The 18,392-nt window shown below is 37.9% G+C and overlaps 2 long non-coding RNA genes across 2 annotated transcripts; one reads left to right on the forward strand and one right to left on the reverse strand.

The window, feature by feature from the left end:
* Positions 1-1,082: 1,082 nt before the first annotated feature.
* LOC131255551 (uncharacterized) lies at positions 1,083-4,698 on the reverse strand. The gene is made up of 4 exons (XR_009176167.1): positions 4,581-4,698; positions 4,339-4,506; positions 3,855-4,150; positions 1,083-1,468 (listed from the first exon to the last, which is right to left on the reverse strand). It is a non-coding gene; the product is annotated as an uncharacterized LOC131255551 (long non-coding RNA).
* A 5,601-nt stretch (positions 4,699-10,299) lies between these two features.
* On the forward strand, positions 10,300-16,392 carry LOC131256386 (uncharacterized). Its single transcript, XR_009176782.1, has 4 exons — positions 10,300-10,359; positions 10,440-10,494; positions 15,420-15,476; positions 16,173-16,392. It is a non-coding gene; the product is annotated as an uncharacterized LOC131256386 (long non-coding RNA).
* Positions 16,393-18,392: the final 2,000 nt, after the last annotated feature.

Consider the following 18,392-nt stretch of genomic DNA (forward strand, 5'->3'; position numbering starts at 1 on the left):
TTAGTGAGAGTGACCGACGAGGGAGCAGCTGCTGGCACCCATTTTCAGCTGTTGTTTCAGCTCGTTTTGAGTCTACTGAGTCGCACTCCAATCAACGTCCAGCTTCATCACTTACCGGTGAAGTCAGTCGTCCCAAACCATCTATCGGCAACCGAGCATTGTCCCGAATTAGGTAATCCTCATCGCTTTTCCTCTGCTACTGATGAACTCCTTAGTTTGAGCTGACTATACTTACTGTCACCTCAACTTAATCATGAGTTTGGTGACTCAGCTGCACATACCAGGGTGAAAACCTTGATCTAGATTCATGGCTGAGATCGTTTCTCCTCGAGCTATGATCAACACCACGAACCAGTCTCAGACCTTTTCACGATGGGGCTAGCTGCTAGTCGAAAGGTCTCGATTGAGTCGGGTCACCACTGAGTCAGTGACTCAAGACCGTTTCAGACTCAAGGGACCTGACTCATTTAAGATTGGGAAGTAACTTACCCTAGTCAACTAAAGACCCTATCATGGACAATCTAGAACTGCCCAGTTGGGGGTTAATTCAATCGGTTTTTCCCTTGTGAGTCGACCTTACACTCGGTGATGGGTTGACTCGACCAATACCCCAACTGACACTACAAGAAAAACGGGCAAAGGCTACGGCCAAAAACCGTAGTAAAAGCCCATATCCGTAGCACGTCCGTCGCTATTGGTGTATAGCTAAAGGTATAGCTACGGATTATATCTGTAGCAATAGATACCAATTGCTACGAATATAATCTATAGCAATAGATACCAATAGCTACAGATTATATCCATAGCAATACTTTAGCTACCCCACCAATAGCGACGGACATGCTATGGATCATATCCGTAGAAAAAGGGATTTTATCCGTAGCAATAGATATCATAGCACCAATAATATCCATAGTAATAGATACCAATAGCTACGGACAAAAGCTGTAGCTATAGCTACAGATTATATTTGTAGCTATTTTTTAAAAAATTGTAATAATACGACCTGTTTCAATTGCAAGAACCTACTGTGATTGATAACTCATCTAAGCTTATTGCTGATAGAAATAGTACATAAAACGTAATCAGAAAAAAAAAAGATGCATTTATTACAAATAGCAATCAAATCATACAATGCATCCTACATTCACATTTCTAAATAAACAATACTTCACTTTGCTCAACCTATCATAAGAATTACAACTAAGGCGTGCCCTCATGTGCAAGAAACAAATACACTCCAACACAGTAAACACTCTCCATATGCATTCAATAATGCTCACGTTTTTACAGAATTTTCTTCCTTCAGACGGTCAATTTCAGCAAATGCAGAAGATAGAGCTTCTTCTTTCCTTGAAACTGCAGATGTAACTTCTGTAGACTTCGACACAAGATCACTTTCAAGTTCTAAAACCCTTCCCTTGAGAAAATGAATTTCATCCTCCACTGACTTCTTTAGCTTGTCAGCCTATATAAAACAACATTTGTAGACACAATCAAACAAGCATGCATTTGTACACATCTCAAAAGAAAGAAAGACAAAAAAACACTTATATATGAAGAAATCAAAAATGTACCTACAAATATTCTAAACTATGGCAAAATCCAACATGAGTAATGTGTTCAAACCTAGGATGGACTTTTAAACTCAAAACCTAGGTTTAGGTTAAGGTTATAGGTTTAGGTTTAGGTTAAGGTTATAGGTTTAGGTTAGGTTTAGGTGTAGGTTATAGGTTATAACTTTAGGGAATTGAGAATAGGTTAAGGTTTAGGTTTAGGAAATCAGGTTCGGGATCAGGTTTAGGTTTGGGTTTTCAAGTTTAGGTTTAGGTTAAGGTTAGGGAGTTGAGATTAGGATTAGGTGTAGGTTTAGGTTTAGGGATTTGAGAATACATTTAGGTTTTAGGTTTAGGTTTAGGTTTAGGTTATAGGTTTAGGTTTAGGTTTTAGGTTTAGGTTAAGGTTATGTTATCGGTTGGTTATAAGTTTAGGTTATAGGTTATAGGTTATGGGTTAAGGTTTAGTTTATAGGTTTTGGTTTAAGTTAAGGTTATAGGTTTAGGTTTAGGTTAAGGTTTAGGTTTAGGTTATATGTTATAGGTTATAGGTTATAGCTTTAAAGAATTAAGAATAGGTTAAGTTTTAGGTTTAGGAAATCGGGTTCGGGTTCAAGACCGGGTTTAGGTTTGGGTTTTCAAGTTTAGGTTTAGGTTTAGGTTTAGGTTAGGGAGTTGATATTAGGATTAGGTGTAGGTTTAGGTTTAGGGATTTGAGAATACATTTAGGTTTAGGTTTTAGTTTATAGGTTAAGGTTACGTTATAGATTAATGTTTAGGTTTAGGTTTAGGTTTAGGTTAAGGTTATAAGTTTAGGTTTAGGAAATCGTGTTCGGGTTCGGGATCGGGTTTAGGTTTGGGTTTTCAAGTTTAGGTTTAGGTTTAGGTTAGGGAGTTGAGATTAGGATTAGGTATAGGTTTAAGTTTAAGGATTTGAGAATATGTTAAGGTTTAGGTATAGGAAATCAGGTTCGGGTTCGAGATCGGGTTTACGTTTGGGCTTTAGGTTTAAGCTAAGGATTTAGGGATTCAGATTCAGGTTCGGGTTCGGATTCGGGTTTAGGTTTGGGTTTTCAAGTTTAGGTTTAGGTTAAGGAGTTGAGATTAGGATTAGGTGTAGGTTTAGGTTTAGGGATTTGAGAATACATTTAGGTTTTAGGTTTAGGTTTAGGTTTAGGTTATAGGTTTAGGTTTAGGTTATAGGTTATAGCTTTAGGGAATTGAGAATAGGTTAAGGTTTAGGTTTAGGAAATCGGGATCGGGTTTAGGTTTGGGTTTTCAAGTTTAGGTTTAGGTTAAGGAGTTGAGATTAAGATTAGGTGTAGGTTTAGGTTTAAGGATTTGAGAATACATTTAGGTTTTAGGTTTAGGTTTAAGTTTTACATTTTAGGTTTAGGTTTAGGTTAGGTTATAGGTTAAGGTTTAGGGAATTGAGTTTAAGTTATAGGTTTAGGTTAAGGTTTAGGTTTAGGGTTAGGTTATAGGTTTTGGGATTTGAGAATAGGTTTCAGTTAAGGTTATAAGTTTAGGTTTAGGAAATCAGGTTTGGGTTTTCAAGTTTAGGTTTAGGTTTAGGTTAGGGAGTTGAGATTAATATTAGGTGTAGGTTTAGGTTTAGGGATTTGAGAATACGTTAAGGTTTAGGTTTAGGAAATCGGATTCAGGTTCGAGATTAGGTTTATGTTTGGGTTTTAGGTTAAGGGTGTGGTCCCTGCAAATATAGATATAAACACGGCCTATCCAAATGACCAGGCCCCTCCAATGTTGTCCATAAGAAATGGACAGTTTCATCATGGTCATAACAGCGGTTCCCACCTTCCAGGGACCCCCACTCATCTGGATAGCTCCGACACACATCCGGGTCTACTCCATTAATTTTGAGTAAATACATAAACACGACCTGTCCGAATGGCCAGGCCCCTCCAATGTTGTCCATAGGAAATGGACAGCTTCATCATGGTCATAACAGCGGTTCCCACCTTCTAGGGACCCCCTCTCATCCGGATATCTCCGACGCACATCCGGGTCTGTTCTATTAATTTCGAGTAAATACATAAACATGGCCTGTCCCCATGATCCACTGAATTCGTCTGATCCAGGGATCCAAGGAAGCCAGATACTATAATTTGGGCCATAGTTTCAGCCATCTGAAACGTTGAAATCACTCACACTAACATAATCCGGAAAGGAAATTTCTTTTGCTGAAATATACCAACAAAAGTAAATGGCATTCTTGATTTTTAAGTAGAAAGCACAAAATATGAACTAGAACATGAGAGTAGAGAAGTGTTGACTCACTTGTTCACTTTAATCCAAGTAACTTTTAGTGTTTCCTTCTTCTTTTCATCAAGCTCTTCAATCACCTTCTTGATTTTTGACTTATCATCTAAGCAAGAGAAGAATACAGTAAACAAACAACTTCAGACATAAACAAATTCAATTTAAAAAGAAAAAAGAAAAAAGATGAGATCCTTTACAGGCTGAGAAATACAGCAATATACCTCAATGATGTTTTTCTTGGATAATAAGTAATTGTATTCATCTTAACTTTCTCGAACATTGCCATAACTTTTTTGTTGACCCTCTTCTCAAGGCTAAAAGCAATCAATCAGATTAACTGAGATGCATGTCCATTAACATTCTTCTTTTAAAAAAAATGCAAAACTAAACATCAATTAGGTGTTGAATCATACTATTTCATTGTCATGGAAAAGAAAACATACACAATTTCATAGATCAAGCAAGTTAAATAAAATAGGAACAGAATAACCACTGCAAGTACCTCATTTTCCAATTTTTTCCTCTTAACATTTGCATCACTAATTTTATGTTGAAGCTTTTGTTGCTCCTTGACAATGGCACTGATCTCAGCGTCACATTCTTTCATCTTTGAACGACTCAAATTGAGCTCAAACTCAGCTTGATCATATTCCTTCTTTATGGAACTAACCTGCAATAGGAAAGACAATAAAGATGCATGCATTTTGTGTTCAGCAAAAAGGGTTAGATTGTAAGTTTAAGCACCTTGCTTGTAAGGTTATCTACTTCTGCAGTGAGGCTGTTTATCTGTGTCTGTAAAGAAACCAATTGATTTTTCAAGGAAGCATGCTCTTAAATGATTGCGTCCTTCTCCATAATGAGCCTCTCTCTTTCATTTTCAAAGTCATAAATCCTTTCACAACTGAATGCATCGAAATTTAAAAATAAACATGTGCAAGAATGCACCCATTACAATAAGAAGTTTGTGTAAGAATGCACCTTGTTGTCTATTAAAGATGGAATTGAATCAGTCTTGTTTTTGTTGGGATTTGTTTTGCCTACGTTGATGCTCAAATGTGAGACACATCCAATGGAAATATCTGCAGTTCCAGATCAAACCTGTAAATCAACAGCAAAATAGAAGTGCAGTTTGGGTACGTAGTATCGCACAAGTGAGCAATGTCCATACCAGCTGATTTATCTATGAATTCAGGCTCCACTGTAGAAAAACGAGATAAAGCCAAAAAACTACCAACTGATCAACGTACATACCGGCTGATTTATCTAGTTATTCGATGTTTTAAGTGGAAATGAACTAACCTTGAGAGCTCTTTTCCTCATTAGTATACTGAAATACCGACATAGAGAAATTGCCTCCACTGAAAATGTAGTCCTCAACCAGAGCTTGCATCCTATGAGAAAACGCCATAATGAAATAGATAAATTAAACTTTGAGAATAAAAACATTGGTATAAAGTAAAAGGAATCAGAACAAAGAAATCATAGCTAACAAAACATCCTACATTTGAGAAACTCACTAATATTGAATTCAATGGAAAAAAACTGCATGCACAAAGAAATCAGAACATCCAAATGCAGACTCTAAGGGCTGAGGACAATAATATCTATGACTGCTAGAAGTGCCACCTTTTTTTCTTTTCCATTTTCTTTTTTGTCAAAACAATGAGGTGGGTTGGTGATCTTGGTAACATTGGAATGGACAACTGGTTCCGCACCTAGGCGACATCAAACATATCCATGCCAAGTCCATGAGCTTGATATGCTGACGCATTTGCAGTGCTGAGATTGCATGGGTGGTTTTTGGTGCATTAAAATCATAAGCATATATGATGATTCAAATGCGTGCATTGCAAAAACTCATAGAATATCTATACACATCTAAATCATAATATAAAGGAAAGAAAGCATATCTGAATCACGTGTAGCTAGGCTACAAGCCCGAGCCTCATCCGCATCCTTACGCTCAGCAACAATTTCAGCAATTTCATTTTATTTAACAGAAAATGTATGGTCTACATGACAGTTAACCAACCTGAAATGAAATACACTCACTACTAGAAAAAAAATCTGATGACTCAATATCTGAAAACAGGGTAGCATAAAACCTACACCAAACTGAGGCTTGCATTCCTGAACCTGATGACTCAGCTCAAAATCTCATCGAGTTAACTGAGTCAGCTCGCTGACTTAATGAACCCAAAGACCTACACCAAAGATGTTGAAGAAAGATAGAAAGCTATCTTTAATACCTTGTTTACCTTTCTTCTTCTGTGTTGCATTCCGGGAACCCTTATCCCATAGATGTAACATCCAACATATAACTTCCAACCTATTAAGTGAATATAACATCCAAAACTTTCAATATGTTGGCCCACTATGAGGATCACCTAGTGTAAAAATCATCCCATTTATTCATCATATATATGGGTTACACCTAGAAAACAATGTCTTAACCATTGATAAATAGGAGCCCCATTGGCATATTGGTGGAAGTCTAATGGATGGAAAAAGAAAAAGTGGCAAGCAGATGAAATTGAACAAATTTTCTAATCAGAGGTCTAAATTGTTCAAGAATCTATTTATTGGACATGACCAATCTACAGTGGGTTCCACTATTTAGATAGTTTGGAATTGAGCATACCATGCGTATAAATCAGGGGAGCCCTCAGCACCTTAGATTTGATGAAAAGCATAGCACCCTATCATTCCATAAAGTAGAGGATGTGGTACTGCAGCATCTATATTACCATTGCAACCTCTTCATAGTCAATGATGTAGTTGCAGCAACCAAAGCACGTTTAAAGACATTGAGTGTTGATTGGTACAAACCAATGCAACACATCTAAAAGTAATGAGGAACAATGCAACCCCTAGGCAATGAGCAATTACTTGACCATCCATTCCCTTTATGCCCCACTCCATCTCTTCAATCATAGGGCATGTGACAAACCCAAAGCCCTTCAAATATCCTGATGCTCGGTCAGTTACCGCCCTAGCTGATACATGACAAGATACATATATAATGGCATGAATTTTATTACTCTTACACAAACCTTGAACAACTAACCAAATTTTACCGCATACCTGATTTTGGGCATGCATCAGTTCTGCTTCTGAAATTTACTTCTTCTAATTCCAAATCAAGATTTTTCTTAAAAAGAAAGCCATAAACAAAATAAAACATAAATAAAAATCAATATATATAGGTGTGATGTGTCCAACTCAAACAAAACACAAGGACTGCTAATTACATTGGAATAATTACCCCAATGTCAATTAACCCATCAATATCTCATGACAGGTGGATGTGTCCAACTCACAAGTGAGATAAGAATAGGACCTTCTTGTTCTTATCTCAGTTGTGATTTGTAGCATCAAAAGTGGGAAATGGAAGCCTGCATAAAGGCAGGTTATGTTTTCCACTTTGCCCCAAATAGAAAATGGGTCAAATCTTATCCTGTGCTTGGCCCACTTTACATTGGTGGAATGGTCCAACTGCCTTGTGTAGACAGGTCCATTTTGTTGAGATCCTAAGATTGACCAGAATTGTATTCTCATGATGCACCTAGAGAGTTTGGGTAAAAAATTTGCATTAATGTCGTAAGAAATGAGCATGAAAGAAAATGGAAATTGGGAGAATATTAGGTAAGAGAGTTAGTATAAATGATTTACCATTGCAACCTCTTCATAGTCATCAGTTAATAAAGATAGCTTCTTTAATCCACCACCTGAAGTCAAAGCAACTTCCCCTGCTACACCTTGAAATTGCACTAGACCTGCAATAAGCTACCAACTGTTTTCCCCAAGTGATTGTCAACAGTAGGCATTCAATCCCATTTATATGTAGTAAATAGCTATTTCTGATGGTTTCTGTGGTAAAAAGACATGCACATTTATATGTAGTAAAAAAGGAAAACATGAGTGTATCATTCGTATTTTGTGGCATACATTTGATGGGGCATTAATGGTTTCTGTTAGCCTGACTGTCTGACCTTAAACAGCAAAAACAAAAGAAAAAAGTGAAAAAAAAACCAGCAAATTTTTAAAAAGACAATAAATACATGCTTATATATAAACAAGTTACATACATGTCGTCATAAAAAACATGCTTATAATAATTTCAATCATGAGCATAAGCAACCTAATCAGGATAAAGAGTAAACCGCAATAAGTTTTTTTTTTTTTTTTTTTAAAAAGGCACAAAATGCCCATTCAACTTTTCTTTCCTTACTCCTTCAAGCATGAGCACAAGCAACATAATCATGTATCGTTTACAATAAAAATAAAAAAGATAAGAAAAAATTGATTAAAAAATCAGTGGAAAAAAGGGGTTAAAACACGAATAACAGGAAAATCATCCAAATGGGCCCTAATAGAACACGCATCAAATATGATTGGGTTAATTGGGGCCCATTACATTGAAAATACAAAAAAGAAGAAGAAACCCAAAAAACAAAAAATGATTATTTATCTGCCTTGCATGTTTTTACCAATTCCCAAAGTGATTATTTATCTGCCTTGCAAAACCATCTCTAATTTACCCTCCTACAATATCAGCAAAAGGTATAGTCAGATGGCAGGTTCCTTTGCTTCAATGTCATTGACAACCCCACGGCATCTTGGGAATCTGTAATAGTAAGCAAGTTGTTCATCTATCGAAAAAAATCTATAGGTGAAACACAAAAGAAACCAGCTTAAATACTACAGAAAATGGAAGCAGAATGCACATCGTATTAAAACCATAAAGGAATCTGTAATCATATGTCAATTCTTCCCACTACTTGATATCTCTTTTTATAAATATGATTATGCTCATAATCGTGAGCTTTGTCAGCCACAAAACAACAAAAATATAGAAAAGTTAGCCATAAAGCCATGCCAATCTTGAGTTTTCCTGGTTAGTAGTGAGTTTTCCTATGCATTTCGTCAAATACCTTTCTAGCCAAGTCCAAATCATTGGACTTGGCGTAAAATCTAACCAGCACAATGGCAACAAATAGATCATAATTAAAGCCTTGCCAAAGCACAAAAGCATAAATCAACTTACCCAACATTGGATGCGGAAGCGGCACCGACGATGAGCTTTCAAGAGGGAGGAGATGGTGAAATTGTCAGATTTAAGGGCGAGTTTGAATGATGTCAGAGACAAGAAGAGCATAAGGGATTCAGAGTGATGGTCGTGTGAAGAATAGGCAATGAGCATGGTGTTGAAAGAGAAGATATTTTTATAGAGAATTTCGTCGAACACCTTGCGGGCATGATAGATATGGCCAGATTTGGAGCAAATAAAGACAAGTTTTGAGGTGAGGAAGTTGTCAAGGATGACTAACACGAGAATGTGGTGGGCATGGATCTGCTTTCCTTAGAAAAAGAGATGGTCAGTGCAGTAAAGAAACAAATAAAAACTACAATAACAAGGGATTGGATGCCGAATCCTATCTTAAGCAACAATGATCCTAAATCCTACCGCCATGGGTGGGCCTTCAAGTATATGTCAATTGCACGATAAAGGCCATCATCCAACAGTCTAGCATCGTCAGGAACGACCCCAGCCAGTGATCAAAACTTCAGCAACTTCAGACGAACATCAGGCGCAACTTCTGAAAGGTACCCATTGAGAGAGAGAAGAGGACGTTCACGGCTAATGCATTGGAGAGAGAGAGGGAGGAGAATGAGAGAGATGGAGCAAGGATCGGGAGGGAGAGAGAGGATTAGGGAAAGAAGAGCTTTCCCAAAGCTCTGATTAGAGAGAGAGAGAGAGAGAAAGAGAGAGAGACTGAAAGACGTGTTTGGGCGCGGCTCTATTTGAGCGCATGCCCAAATTTCGTGTTTTACTTAACGGATGGACGCAAAAGCTGCAATCAGGGGATCTGTGGGGCCCACTATGACCTATTTCGCTAATCCATTCCGCTCCATAATTATAATAAATTATTTTACTTTATGACAAAAAATTTCAGGTATATTGAAAGCCAAAGTAGACCACACCATAAGAAGCAACAATAATTTAATATCAAATTTTCCTACTGTGTGGTCCACTTGAGCCTTAGATCTAGCTGATTTTTTTTTCATCCTCTAAAGTAATATTTTAAAATATATAGACGGCTCAGATAAAACATATAGTTTTTCTTAGGCTCAATAGAGTCCCTTACAACACCATTAATTATTAATGTTGTATCAACTTTTTAGCTATAGATTAAAATCGTAGCAATCATAGCTAAGGTTTATGTCCGTAGCAAAAAAGTAACATGGTCTGAATCCTTTGCCCCTTTTTTTGGTAGTGTGAGTCGAGTTGATTCCTATATCAGAACCACTTCAAGTGGATTTAGAAGGTGTTAGATCTAATGAATCACTAATTTAACCTTATAATACTAGCTCTCATAACAATTAACTCAACTAGCTATTAGTTGAGAACCTCAACCGAGTTCACTCAGTCGTGACTCACTAGAACTTGTGATGCCTCTTACAGGTGTTTTTCACAACCGAAATCCTTGAAGGACACTTTCCTTCAATCTATTTCAATTGAGTAAGTGAAATCAACCTCAAGGCAACCATAGTCCATTCATTAGATAGAATAGAAATTGATTCCTAAATTCAATGATTTAGGGACTCATAAACTCACTTGAGAGGAAATTCAAAACAAGGGAGACATCCATACAAGGTGAGGGATATTCCACATGGCTTCATCATTTTATTGAATTCTAAAATAACTTAAGCTTAAAAGTATGAAGACCGTATAATTGCGCAAAGGTTAATGTTGCTTCCTTAAATCTTGAATTGATATGGATAATCATGTAGGATTGTCTTGAACCTTATTGCTTTATTCCATCTTATAAGAATTGTATTATGTTCATTATGCCCCATTTGAAATTGCTTATGTACATGTGTACTTCTATTAGTTGCACTAAGAGGTTAGATATATTACTTCTATTCTAATGGGGAGTTGCTCCATTAACCCCTTGTATATGTTAGACTAGTTATAAATTGAACCTAATATAGTATCATAATGTTACAAATGCTAACTTAGTACTTTAGATTTCTATTTGGAACTGATGAATATGGGATGTTGTATTAACTTCTACTACTCTAGCCCTATAATTCATAATTATGAAATTTGCTATAGTTTTGTATTCCCTATGTTATCTTAGCAATTGCCCAATTTTGGACATAGCTTTATTGTAGTAGAAAAGAGCTTTATGATGCTTCCATTCCTTTTATCTCACAAGTTGTACAACGAATGCTAGTGTGGAACATCACCTTTCTTATGAAGTAGAATAAATCTATCACTAATTTAGTATGCTTGAAATATCATGTTTATGAGCCCTCATTTGGACTTAGAAGAATGTAAATGAATTTATGATTGAAATCATGCTTGGACATTTAATATCTTGTGATCTTTGGCAACATCTATGAAAGCAACCTTGTTAATCCTATGGAATGTGCACGAACATCATAGTACATGACATTCACGGATGACATATGAGCTTTTGCGAGTGCTAGATGTAAGCCACACTCTGTTCGATTTACTGAAAGTTCTAACACTTCAGTTAAACTCATAGAGCATGTGCATTTGTGCCACTTTGGGCGCTCTTTCTTTTCATGAGGCTTTTCCAGGATTAGACACTCCCCGGACGTACCCCGTGTATTTTTTCAGGAGATATCCTTGGGCGCACTCACCTGCATGGTCTTTTTTAGGTGGCTAGTTCTCCTTGGGCGTATCTTTGAATATTTTTTCGGATGACTAGTTCTCCTTGGGCGACCCTTTATTTTGACAGCTGGATGTGCCACCCCAGATCTGTGACTTGATCATACATTCATACATCCATACATATACATTCAACTTTATATTATCCTCATTGTGATTGAATATGATTGGTTTAAAATGTTTTGGAATGACATGATATGCATGAATCCTTGCGGGAAATTCCCACTGAGTTTTCACTCACCCAATAGCGTGGTTGCATCAAATAGATACATATATGATGGAGGAAGATGGCACCTATTATGGGACCCCTGGTGCAGCTGATGAGGAGTATGGAGAAGAAGGACAATATGCTAATATGGTTGAGCCATTAGAGCTCAACTAATGATAGAGGATTTATCTACTTTCTCGTTTTTAGACATTATCTTCATGTTGCTTATTTGAAATTGTAATTAAAAATCCCCTTCTCTGGGATCTTGTTTTACTTCTCACTTTTATACACATATGTTGAACTCCTTTTATTAGCTTATACAGCGGTTTTATCTTTTAGCTATGCATTGTGTTGGTAATTAGTTGAATGGTAGTTTTATTTCATGACGTAACCCTCGGGTTCTCGTACTCGAGTGATCGTCCTTGGGTTATGAGAATCGGGGTGTTACACAGACCCATTGTAATTTCAGTCACAACAGACCATTAAAAAATGAAAAAATTCCCCATAATTAAACTAAATTCAAGATCTGTTTAGTCTAAATAAAAGGCTCAAACAAAAAGTCTCCCCATCACACTACAAGCTTCACCTCTTAGCCCTAGCTAAGAGGTTTAGCCTAGCATAGACATGATTAGGCTAAACATCTTAAAAGAAAACAATTAAAATAGAGAAAAACAAGACGAAACGGAACCAGCTAGCCGAACTCTCTCTCTCCTTCTTGCTCTTCTTGGCTTCCAACATCCCAAAGATCCATCTCTCTCCTCTCTTCTCATTTTACAGCACAGGAGGTCGGTGGCGTCAGTGGAGTCAGTGCGAAACGTCTCTTTACGCACAACAATGTGCGTGCATAGCTTTTACGCATCTAGAAACACAAACCATCAGTCTCTTTTGCTCGCCCCATACTTTGGCAAAAGGGGGAACCTATTGCAGAATCTGAGCCGTTCAGGCTCCTTGGACCTGACCGAACGTCTCTTGGGAGAGGTTTGGGCGGTCAGGATCATTGGTCCGATCCTGACCACAGTTACAAAACAGCCCTGATCGGTCGATCTTCTGGACGCGCAAAATAGAGCTTTCGCTCTTGTGCTGAGTTGATGGTGGGGCCCATTATTACAATTCCCTGAGAAATCCACCCCGTCCATCATCTTCTCCTCGAAAAACCCATCGGGCATGGACGGTTCCTGACTGATTTCAGTGTGGCCCACGGGATTTCTCCTTGCATCGTCGATCTTCCATTTGGATGATTGAGATCCGATATCTGCTGCCTTCCGGGATTCTGTCACCTAAGAGATGCTCACACCCACCCTCTGGAATGAATAAACGGTTCAGATTATCAAATTAGATGATGAGTGGGACCCACAACTGCAATCAGCGTCTGTACCTTGCGAACGCTGTTTGCGCAAGAGTCGGATCAGGTTAGTGACCGCTGACTGTGTTTCATCAGTCCAGTGTACCTCCTGTGCACGTGAGATGTGCACACTCACGTTATGTAAAGTGGGTCCCATCTTGATGTTTCGAGAAATCGTCTCCGTCTATCCGCTTTTCCAGCTCATTTAATGGGTTGAGACCAAAAGTGAAGCATATCCAGATATCAGGTGGGCCCCAAATCAGGATTTTAGGGGCTGATCTGTTCTTTGGGCTAATTTCATAAGGATCCATTGGTTGAAATTTGATGTGTATGGTTAATTTATGATCTTTAAGCCATTTGTAAAGTTTCATACTGAACGAATGGTGAGAACCCTGTGATCTCGCATTCTGGACCCTTTTTAAGCCACTTGAGTTTCAGTTTCTCGATTTTCTTGGATCTCTGCCATGTAAATCTATTGATCTCAGTCCCCTGGGGTCTGTCCCTTGCCTTGGTGACATCAGAGCAATAAATCCATGCTTTTCACACCTTGTTTCAGTCCAAGCTCGTAAATATACCTTGCATCACAAACATGATTAAGTTAGGCCGTTAAACAATACCATGTTCGTAAATCCAGGCAATAACTAGAGTCTAATATGTAATATTTGACCCTCAACAGTGGTCCAATAATATCCTTTTTTATTCTTTTAAATGTTGGGGCTTGAAAGATTGTGATCTTTCTTTATTGTTTATTTAGGATAATTTTTTGCAATTCCATGCCATCGTATACCATGCTAAACGGAATTAGCATTCACTACTTAACTAGAAATTGATGTTATTTCACAATTTGAATTCCCACCAACTCTTTTCTACAATAGTTGCCTCTTCTCCACTCAACTATACCATCTGTTGATTATTTGAACATTCCTCCAACATATAAGATTGGATTTTGAGAATCAGTTGGGAATTTTTGTCTGCCAATTTGTAGTTCAATTTCAATTTCAATTCCGCCAAATTTAACTAACCAAATGCTAGTTTACTGCACTTGCTCTCACATCAATTACTTTTTTGGTGAAAGATTGTTTTATTAATAATGTTTTTCTTGTTAGTTTGTTTTAGTTGTGACAATTCAATTTCAGCTTTATTCTGAATCATCTCTTTTGGCCATCGAAATCATTAAGAAAGCTAGAGCATCCTTGAAGGATCAGTTTTTAGATGAAGTATGTCCCCTCAGTTTTGTGTGCTGCTTTGTTGTCACCTAAGAATTAGTCTGCATCATCTTTTGGATATCTACGGCAATACTTTTTGAAGAACAGGATGGGTATATGCTCGAACACATCATCAAATGGCATTTATTTACAATGGTTTATTTCAATACTTAAGATTGTTTGTGCTAGCACTTTTTGTAATCTGAGAGTTGCATATAAGTTTTCTCTCGGTTTGTATAAGGATATGCATAGTGTCCTCGGGATCTCAGTTTCCACATGTGGGGCCCAATGTTCCAATCAATTTATCCATATGGCCCACTGTGGATGGACCGTGTCCTAAACCCCTCCAGATTGGACAATCTTAGCTATCTGATCTTTGGCTTTCATTTCCGTCGAGCATTGACAGTTGTAGAATTTCTTTTCAGAATTGTCTATTTGCTGGTCACCAATTAAAAAATTAGGATTGTCCAAATTGAGATGTTTTGGGCATTGTCTGTCCACTGTAGGGGCAAACCTTAGACACCACTGTGATATTTATTTATTTATTTCCATATTTTAAATAATAATAATAATTAAAAAAAAAAAGTTCTTTCATCTGTGATGTGGAAACATGGGTTATCTCCAAGGTTTAAAATATCGTCTGAAACTGGTCTGATATATGTGCTGGAATTGTCCGTGAATTATACATCTATATCAGCCCGTACAGCCCGTACCGAGCTGAAATAGCCTGATAAAGGATGATACAGGGCCATACTACTCAGTATCAGTGCAGTGGTGAATGATACAATATGGCAAAACTGATTTTTAAACCATGGGTATTGCTACAGAATGCCAATTCAAGGCATAACCAAACTACATATTTAATTGGTCTCCTTATCATCCTTATCCTGACTAGGGTTGGCTATGCAAATCTTGTTCCTCTATTATCAGGATTCATGATGAAAGCTATGACAAAAGCTTCACACCGTCTACGAACTGATGCGCAATCCTCCTTTATCCAGGCTTTGGACCTGCAATGACGGCACAACTCTCATAGGCTCTATGTATTAGCCTATCTCATAGGTTCATTAAAATCAACGAGTTACATTTTAATTTGTCATTAACTCAATTTATGTTCTGCTTGTAGATTGCCTGTGTTGGAATCCCGACTGCTGCTTGGCTTCCAACGGACATGCTTATCAAGGTATCCTCATTTATTATTAAAAGTCATATTTCTTTCCTTCCAAATCTACCAAGGGAACCAAATAACCACCTCTCAAAGATTGGCAACTGTTTGACCAAGCCATCTGAATTAATTGATACACTATGACTAGACAAAGGGAAATGGATGAAAAGGTGATTCCCAATAAACTTGTGTGGGTCCACTATTAACATGCTACACTCAGATAATTAAGCCAGTTGCCTCATTTACTTGGTCATACATGCCTCGTGCAATGTCCTTCACAAAACAACCCAATTTAAAAATAAATAAATAAATAACGTAAAACAACTAAATCATTGGCCAGCAAATGAAAGAATTATTGGGCTCTAACATGTCAAATGTGCCCAATCCATACAGATGGGGCTATGATAAGGCAATCCAATCTGTTGATATGATGGACCCCCTGTAAATGGGAGATGCACCAAAAATCTGCCAAATTGGAAGATCCTATTGGGTTAATAGTGAAGCAAAGAAAATTGGCATCCACATTAAGTGACGGGCCCATTTATGTGGAAAGCCTTTCATGTTTGCTTGGACTTATCCACCAATCCACATGTTCCATAAGTATAGGTGCACCTTTCAATCCATTTTCCCATAATTAGAAAGTAAAATTGTTTCAACAATCTGATTTTGGAATTCTTAGTTACAACGAACTCTTTTTTACCTTGGAAATCCAAGGACTTGAGAAGGTGCAATAGTTGTATAATCAGAATGAAAGGAGAAGATGGATGCAATGAGAAGATATGAATAAGTAAGCACTATAATGAGATAGCCCGCATGGCTGAGAGCAGCATGGTGCTTTGGTTTCGACAAGAAACAAAGGTATTTGATTTGGAGAATTATCTTATTTAATCGTAACAGAGAAAATATATAGAGAACAATCATCCATTTTATTCAATATGAATTCGTTTACATTGGTTTCTCTTGATTCTAAGATAGAATATCCAAAATATAAGTATTGAACAAGCTTGAATATCAAATCTGAATATCAGATTATTAAATCCGGCAGCATTTCGACTTATGATTAGCTCGTCTCATTGAGAGGAATATTGTATGAATCTGATCATCCTATATCTCCTTCTTGAACTAATAATCATGATTCTGAATTGAAGATAAGCTGGAATTGAAGAAAAGTTAGCAATCTGATAGCATCTCGGCTCTTTGATACAAGTTCCCGCACAACAAACTGTGTTTTTCTAGGTCCACGCAACACCACAGTGGTTGCGTGGGCCGGCGTGACATGCTCTCTTCCTTCTTCTTTCTTCTCTTCTGAATACCTTCAAATTCTTCTTCTTCTTTGGAGCTCTGATCTTCTTCGAAATCCTCATAGTAGTCTAAATGAGAGGGGGAGTGGGGTATTTATAGGCCTCCACACGTACAAACCCTCGATCTTTGTGCCATGGGGCCCACCTCTCATCAAATCTCAGCCGTCCAATTTGGTTCGCTTGAGATGGTACTGCGCAGGTGCACGCAACCCATAATCCTTGTTTCGATAAGGAAACAAATGCGTTTGATTTGGGGGATTTATTCAATGATAATAAAGAAAGAATGAGAGAACAATAATCACATTTATTCTGAGTTCATTTACATCCTCGAATTCCCTTGATTCTGAAAACAAAGTACAATCAATCAAAGCAACGAGTGAAATAGATAGAAGACAGTTAGATGGCAATTTTGACAGCATTTCAACACTTTTGATCACATCTCTAGGGGAGATGGGTTGTGCGAGCTTGAAACCCTTGATCTGGCCATTGAGATCAGTTCTAATCATCCTTCTGTTCATTCTTCCTTGATCTGACGTTGAGATCAGTTCTGATCATCATTCAGTTCATTATTCCTTGATCTGACCGTTGAGAACAATTCCGATCATCATTCAGTTCATTCTTCTTTAATCTGACCATTGAGATCAGTTCCGATCATCCTTCTGTTCATTTTTTCAGTCGCACAGACAGATTCTTCTCTCTTTTGGAATTCTCCTCGGTACCCCACATTTCCTTGAAATGTGGAGCGTGTAACCCTTGAAATATGGAGTGCACTTCCTTGAAATGTGGCGCAAAGACAACCTTCAAGACATGTTCCCATGAGGGATGACGCATGAGGTTGTCTTCAGGACAAAGTCCCATGAGAAATGGCACATGAGGTTTCCTTTGCATCAATGATTATGCAATATTTGCAAACATGGTTATGCACAAGAAATAGGGCAAAGGCCATCTGTTTGGACAAAACTCCACATGGAATGGTGTTCCAAGCATTTGTCAAGGAGGTTGTGCGGGACCGCGTAAAGCATTCCTCCCAACTTCAATTGCGCAGAACAGCGAAAAGGCCCTCAGGACAACCTTTCATGCAAAATGCACAAGTGCCTCTCCCTCCCTCTTTTTCAAATTGCATAAAAGGCAAGCCTTAAGACAAGGCTTCTCTTAAAAAGTGGCGCCCTCCTCTAAAAGTGGTGTAAAAGCCCTTTTCCATTTCCATTGCGCGGGTCAGCGCAACGACTTCCTGTTGCACGGGCTGGCACAACAACTTCCTGTTGCGCGGGATGGCGTAACGTCTTCCTTCTCTCCCTCTCCTACCTTACTTCTCTCTCATTCTCTGGCCCACTAAAATGACCAACCTCTCAAATGAGGCATGGGAAGGGGTATTTATAGGCCCCACTCTCTTATATAGTGGTGATCACCACTACTTCTCCCTTCACAGAATGTCCATCTTCCTCTCTAAAACAACAGTGTCCACGAAGCTCTCCTTTAAATGGTGGTGTACAACCACTTCTTCATTAAAATGACACTAGTGCACTCTTTTTTACCGAAACACCCTTTTTACTGCTTTCATTGAAATACCTAAACTACCCTTGGACATTGACTTTTACCAAAATACCTAAAATACCCCTAGATATTGATTTTT

This window comes from Magnolia sinica, chromosome 9 (genome assembly GCF_029962835.1).
Source record: "Magnolia sinica isolate HGM2019 chromosome 9, MsV1, whole genome shotgun sequence".
Taxonomy (NCBI): Eukaryota; Viridiplantae; Streptophyta; class Magnoliopsida; order Magnoliales; family Magnoliaceae; genus Magnolia; species Magnolia sinica.